The sequence below is a fragment of the Myotis nattereri genome (genome assembly GCF_964212035.1).
Source record: "Myotis nattereri genome assembly, chromosome: X".
In the NCBI taxonomy this organism is placed as follows: Eukaryota; Metazoa; Chordata; class Mammalia; order Chiroptera; family Vespertilionidae; genus Myotis; species Myotis nattereri.
The window spans coordinates 37,449,899-37,457,434 of NC_138078.1; the positions used below are offsets into that span (position 1 = coordinate 37,449,899).

The 7,536-nt window shown below is 39.2% G+C and overlaps 1 pseudogene across 1 annotated transcript; it reads right to left on the bottom strand.

The window, feature by feature from the left end:
* Positions 1–384: 384 nt before the first annotated feature.
* Positions 385–1,446, bottom strand: LOC308511657 (nuclear prelamin A recognition factor-like; annotated as a pseudogene). The gene is made up of 2 exons: positions 1,321–1,446; positions 385–1,176 (listed from the first exon to the last, which is right to left on the bottom strand). The product of its transcript is annotated as a nuclear prelamin A recognition factor-like (transcript).
* Between the last annotated feature and the right edge of the window lie 6,090 nt (positions 1,447–7,536).

The window sequence follows — 7,536 nt, forward strand, 5'->3', positions numbered from 1 at the left end:
AATTCTGAAAACCAAAATGATGACAGAGATGCTAAGCCTTTCTTTCATGTGTCTGACACTGCTCTTTAGGTGGTCTGCAGGCCGGGTGTCTGCTGGACCTTTACCACTTGATGTCCTGTGGGCCCTGCTAGGTGGTATGCAGGGCTACCTGGGCCTGGGGGCAGTCGCCCCCTCTGCCCCATCCACTCCTGGTACAGCTCCTGCACATGGGCGCTGGTCTCCGGGGGCTACACCGGGATGGCAGAGTAGATACCTTCCATCTGCCACAGCAGTGCCCTGCCTGCACACCTGTCGTCCACCTGGGCTTGGCCCCTGACACTTGGGTATGCCCGGCTCAGGCCAGGACCTCCACGAAATGGCAGGGGAACTTGCCCCTCTACAGCTTCAGGACCACTTCTGGGTGTTCTGAAAGCTGTAAGCAGCCTCAAAACATAGCAGAACCTCTTCGTCCCTTTCAAGGGTAGCCTCCTGGAAGTCTGTGTTCCTCAGGGTGCAGTAGGTGAGCACTCCCACATCCTTGTTGAACAGCTCCTCAGCCATGTGCCTGAAGATGTGTACCAGGTACCCGTTGGAACTGGCACCCTCATGGATCCTCACCTCCTCCTTCATGTCTCCAAACAGAGTGTCCATGGTGGCGTCATTCGAGGCAAGGTCACTTTGCTCCATTATCTGGACAATTTCACCTGAGGTTAACAAGCAGTCAGCACCCTGGGAACTATGTAAAGTTGTGGGAACATCTTTTCACAGTGCCTCCAGTTTCTTGTCATAACACGAGGCCACGATGACGTGGAAAATCTTGTCCGAGGACAGGTTCTGCTGTCTGGTGAAGTAATTCTTCACCAGAGAGGCCATGATCTGCTGGGGAGGCTTGGCCATGCAGAGGTGGGGGGTGATGGGTGACTCACCACATGCTCTGCATATCAATCTCAGCTGGGGCAGGTGGAGGCCAGCATGGGTTACCATGGCTCTTCCTCTCGGTGCTGGCAGTACTGACACACAAATTCTTTCTGACTCTCCAGGATGCTGAAGTCCACAGCTATCATGTCAAAGACAATGCACCTCAAGGCTTTTGAGAAAGCCACAGAGCCTTCTGGATGCATCAGTGACACTGAGGCTAAATTTAGCAGCAAAATAAGGCAGAGACTGAGGACACATGGACACTGCCAGCACTTTGTGCTGTGAGAAATCACATTTCTTATTAAGGTTCATAACACAGAAGAAGTCCTTGGTGTTCTGTTGAGAAATTTAGACTCCTTCCTCTATGGTCACACAACTGTCACACTCCAAGCAGTCACTTAGAAATATCTTTGCGTCATCCACCTTATGGAATTCTCCCTTCTCTCAGTTCTCCTGAGCCGGACTCTGGACATTGACTGCAGCATTCTCTTGGTCATCGGTTTTTGTTTTTTTATTACATTCCTTCCGTGTGCAGTGATCACACTTCATCTGGAGTGGGGAGGGCGTGGGCCAGCTCGAGTGACCTGGAGGAAGCACAGGGATAGCAATCAGTCACTGCTGGTCGCCCCTGGTGATGCTGGCACTATCCTTTCTTCCTTGTGGAGCGGCTAGGTAGGGGAAGCAGCTGCAGTGCCCAAGGCCAAGTTCCAGGAGGCCAGCAGCACTGTCGGGATTGTGCCGGAGGTGCTGGTCCATTGGTGCCTGGCCTGGTCTCTGGAGATTGAACCTACAGGACTACTAAGGAAGCCAGTCCCCAGTTCTGCCCTGTCTCCGCCACTGATTGACTGGAGGCTGAGGGCCAGCAGGAGCGACCAAGAGGCCTGCCTTTCAGCTGCTCACCAGTTCCCAGGCCACTAACTGTGTTTCCCTATTAACCATCCCCTGATCAATGGGAGCCTGCAGGCCAGGGGAGGGACCAAATGGTCTGCCTTCCACCTGCCTGCTCACTAGTCACTGCTGTCATGGATTCATTGGAGCTTGAGGGACCCCGGTTCCCCTGTTAGTCATCCCCTGACCAATGGGGGCTGGGGGATGGACCGGTCATCCATTCAGTCGTTACAGACCCTGGGTTTTTATATAGTAGGATAGCCCATAGGCATAGACAATTGTGTGGTGAAAGCTTGGGGGTGGGGGTAGGAGTTGGGTAGAGGGGGCCAATGGGGGAAAAAAGAGGGAGGGCACCTGTAATACTTCCAATAATAAAGATAACTTAAAAATATATACATAAAAAGTCCAGCTGGGTGTCATCCTTATGCCTACTACAAGTAGTGAGATACAACATTCCAATAAAAAATGGGGAAAGGTTATGTGAAAATACAAAAAACTAATTAAAATGGCCCTTAAACTTATAAAAATGTGCTCAACCACCATCACAGTAAGAGAAATGCCAAAATTACACTATTAGCACAAAATTTTCATTATTAGATCGGCAAAAAAACCAAAAACCAAAGAACAAACAAAAACAAAACAAAACAACGTTTTGCAACATACTCTCTTGGCAAATCTATGGGAGGAAATTCTCATACAGTGCTAGTGGGAGAATGAAATGACAATCTTTAAGGGGAATACTTTGGCAGTGCTTGTCAAAATTCTAAATGCATGTATAAATAAACACTGGAAGGTGATATTAGAAACTAACAAAAGGTTTTACCACCTATGTGGTGGTTGGGGATTGTGGAAACTGGTAGATAGGAATGTGGAGAAAAAAAGTGCCTGTGGAGAAAAAAAGTGCATGTGGGACACATACATGTATAACCATGGGCAGACAATAGTATAGTGAAGGCCTGAGGAGGGAGCAGGAGCCAATGGGATGGGCCAATTGGCGGATAAAGAGGGACATCTGTAATAATTTTAACAAGAAAGATACGTTTTTTTAAAAAGTGGTATGGCAAAGCAGAGGTCATGCAGTCTATTTAAACTGGGGTTGATTTGAGATAGGGCTATGCATATACATTCAGGATTTGGAACAGCCTGGCCAAAAATAACTTGTCAAAACTTTAAAATACAACCATGAACACTAATCACAAATTTCAAACAAAATTGATATCTACATTAAAACTGCTGTATTACAGTGAAACCAATCTGCCATCTTTATAACAATGGCTATGGTATTTAATTAATTTATGGAACAATTTGACCAAAAAAAACCCCATTTCATTCAAAATGTTTTTTGTGCCCTAGCTGGTTTAGCTCAGTGGATAGAGCATCGGCCTGTGGACTGAAGGGTCCCAGGTTTGATTCTGGTCAAGGGACATGCCGGGGTTGCAGGCTCAATCCCGAGTAGGGGGTGTGCAAGAGGCAGCTGGTCAATGATTCTCTCTCATCACTGATGTATCTATCTCTCCTCTCTCTTCCTCTCTGAAATAAATAAATAATTTTAAAAAATGTTTTTTGTTTTGAAGGAATTATTCCCCAAGATGGAAACTGTTGCAAGGATTCATTATCAAAACATGACAAGTGGCAAGAAGAAAGAATCTCAAAAAGTTATAGTAAAAGAACGGTTACGGAGAATCCACCATTAACTTTGTTTATAACTGGCCATTTGTAAATAAAGTGAATATATTTTTAATAATTTTAACATCTGTTAATAATATGAATACAAAGATATTTATCCATATCTATAGCCTCTAAACATTACTCTGATCTTATTTTACAGATAGAGCAAATTTGAGGTTAATGCTGCATATACTGTGGACATTAGAACAAAATATTTAATTTTGTATGAATGCCACTTTTTCTTTTGCAGAGAAATAAAGATTCGTGTGCTGTAGACAGGACAATGATTTGGGCTTGGATCTATAAACCTGTACTTTCCCATTGAAGTGAAGTGGCAAGTTTTGATGCAAATGCAGTTTCTTTTTTATTGAAAATCACGTTATTCTTTTTATTCAGATAAAAAATCCTTGCAAAACACCTCAGTATATATTTTTCTATCTCAAATGGGTGCTGGTTCTTGAAACATCTGGAAAATTATTTTGTGTAATTATTACTGTATTATCAAAATGCTGCATTGGAGTTAGTTTAGTAATGTCAGTCTTATTAGTGGAAGTAACTGATTTCATTACACAGCTAGAAGATTAAAGTGAGTAGGCATTATAATTTTAAATTATAGGAAATATCTAGTTTGTATAAATTTGAGTCGATTGCTTTAATTGGAGAGAACTGGTATGCTGTTCTCTTTGAAGTTTTCCACTGCCTTTCATTGATGATTAGTTTGAGGATGAGATGATGCACCAGTGTTTTAGTGCAAACTACTTTGCTTTTTGCTTAACCTGGAAGTTTCTTTTTACTTATTTGGTTTCATAGAGTTTTCATGCTTCTTGTTGGTTAAGCCATTTTGTTACTTAGCACTTTGAAGACATGACTTGCTCTATTAAAATAGTCAGTAAATTAAATTGACATACTAGGTGCTCAATATGTTTATTAAATTCAATTGACTTATCACAAATAATTATTTCCAGATCAAGTAGAAGAAACTCTAAACTTTGATTATTTTTGTTTGGCTAATAGACTCACCAGACTATGAGCACAAAGGTAAGTTTTACCTCATCCACTTTTGTGAGTTACATGTCCACAAGCTCAGTGTAGTAACTATTTAAAATAAGATCTAATAAACAATACTAAAATGGCACTGGTAAAAATGCAGGCTAGTGAATATAAAAAAAAATAATTACAATATAAAACACAAAACACAAAAAGGGTAAGTCATTTATCTAGAGTGGGGATTGAGAAGGTGGCAGAATTGAGAATAAAATAAAAGATTGAAATTATGCTCTGGAGCAAGAATTCCAGTATAATGATTGAAAAAGGATTTTTACTAGCATTTTAGAAGACCTAGTCTCTTGGTGTGTTGTGTGTGTAGATATGCGTGTGTGTGTATTTGTGCATGTCTTGTGAAAATAACTAAAATTATATATACTTAAGGTTTACAGTGTGGTGTGTATTGATATATGTATAGATTGTAAAATGATTACCACAATCAAACTAATAAATATATCCTTCACCTCCTGTAATTACAGTTTGTGTGTGTGTGTGTGTGTGTGTGTGTTTGTGTGTGTGTGTTTGTGTGTGTGTGAATGATGAGAAAAATTAAGATGAAATGTCGGCAAATTTCAAAGATACAATTCAGTATTATTGACTATTAGAGGCCTGGTGCATGAAATTTGTACACAGGTGGGGTCCCTAGGCCTGGGCAGCAATCAGGGCCAATCAGGGCCAGGCCAATCTTGTGCCAGTACCAGGTGAACAGTGGCTTTTTAATATAACTTTATATCTGATATTGTGACCCCTCCAACTTTGTTCTTCTTTCTCAGGATTGCTGCAGCTATTTGGGGTCTTTTTTATTCCATGTAAATTTTTAGAGAATTTGTTCTAAGTCTTTGAAGTATGCCATTGGTTTTCACAGGCATTTCATTGAATCTACAGATTGCTTTGGATAGTATTGCCATTTTAAAATCATGTTAATTCTTCCAATCCATGAACACAGTATATGCTGCCACTTGTTTATATTTTCTTCTATCTCTTTTTTTCCAAGTTCTATTGTTTTCTGAGTACAGGTCTTCTACCTTCTTAGTTAGGTTTATTCCTAGATAAGTTAATTTTTTTGTTGCATTTGTAAATGAGGTTGTTTTTTAGTTTCACTTTCTGTAAGTTCATTATTGGTGTATAAAAATGCCATAGATTTCTAGGTGTTAATTTTGTATGCTGCTCACTTCTGAATTCATTTATTAAATCTAGTAGTTTTTTATGGAGTCTTTAGGGTTTTCTATGTACAATATCATGGCATTTGAGAATAATGACAGTTTTACTTCTTTCTCAATTTGGATGCTATTGATTTCTTCTTTTTTTTTCTGATCACTATGGCTCACACTTTCAATATTATGTTGAACAGGAGTGGTGAAAGTGGGCATCCCTGTCTTATTCTTGATCTTAGGGGAAATGGTTTTAGTATGTCCCATTGAGTTTGATGTTGGCTGTAGGTTTGTCATATAAGGCTTTTATCATGTTGATGTATGATCCCTCTATTCCCACTTTGCTGAGAGGTGTTTTTTTTTTATTATTAGGAATGGGTGTTGGATTTTGTCAAATGCTTTTTCTGCATCAATTGATATGATCATGTGATTTTTGCCTTTCAATTTGTTTATGTGACATATCATGTTTATTAAGTTGTGGATATTGTACCAGCTTTGCATTTCCAGAATAATCTCACTTGGTCATGGTGTATGATCTTTTTAATGTATTGCTGGATGCGATTTGGTAATATTTTGTTGAGGATTTTAGCATCAATGTTCATCAGGGTTATTAGTCTGTAATTATCTTTCTTTGTAGTGTCTTTATCTGGTTTTGGGTTTAGGGTAATGCTGGATTCATAGAACGAACTTGGAAATTTTCCTTCCTATTGAATTTTTTGGAAGAATCTGAGGAGTGGAGGTGTTAGTTTTTTTTTTTTTTTTTTGAATGTTTAGTAAAACTCCCATGTGAAGCTTTCCAGACCAAGGTTTTTGTTTGCTGGAAGTTTTTTGATTAGTACTTCAATTTTATATTTTATTATTGGCCTATTTAGGTTTCTGAATCTTCCTGGTTTATTTAGGGATGATTTTATTTTATAGGAGTATGTCCATTTTTGTCTAGTGTGTCCAGTTTGTTGGAATACTGTTGTTCATAGTATTTTTTTTTCAATCTTTTGTATTTCTGTGTAGTTTGGTGTTACTTCACCTCTTTCATTTCTGATTTTGTTTATTTGGGTCCTCTTTGTTTCTTTTCTTTTTTTAAATATATTTTATTGATTTTTTTACAAAGAGGAAGGGAGAGGGATAGAGAGTTAGAAACATCAATGAGAGAGAAACATTGATCAGCTGCCTCCTGCACAACCCCTACTAGGGATGTGTCTGCAACCAAGGTACATGCCCTTGACTGGAATTGAACTTGGGAGCCTTCAGTCCACAAGCCAATGCTCTATCCACTGAGTCAAACCAGTTAGGGCTCTCTTCGTTTCTTGGTGAGCCTGGCTAGAGGTTCATAAATCTTGTTTATCCTTTCAAAGAACCAGCTCTTGGTTTTATTGATCTTTTGTATTGTTGTTTTAGTCTCTATGTCATTTATTTCCACTCTGATCTTTATTATTTCATTCCTTCTACTTACTCTTCTTTTTTGTTGTTGTTGTTGTTGTTGCTCTCTTTTTAGTTCTTTAAGTCGTAGTGTTAGATAACTTATTACAAGTTTTTTTTCTTGTTTTTTGAGGTAGGCCTGTAGTGTTATGAACTTCCCTCTGAGGATTGCTTTCACTGTGTCCCATAGATTTTGGATTGTTGTGATTTCATTTTCATTTGTTTCCAGGATGTTTTTATAGTTCTCTTTGGATCTCTTTGGTAACCCATTCATTATTTAATAACATTCTGTTTAGCCTCCATGTGTTTTATTGTTTTTGTTATAGTTGATTTATAATTTTATGCTATTGTGCTTTGAGAAGATGCTTGATATGATTTCAATCTTCTTAACTTTGTAGAGACTTATCCTGTGTCATACTATGTGGTCTATGTTTGCAAATGTCTCATGTTGAGAAGAATGTATATCCATATT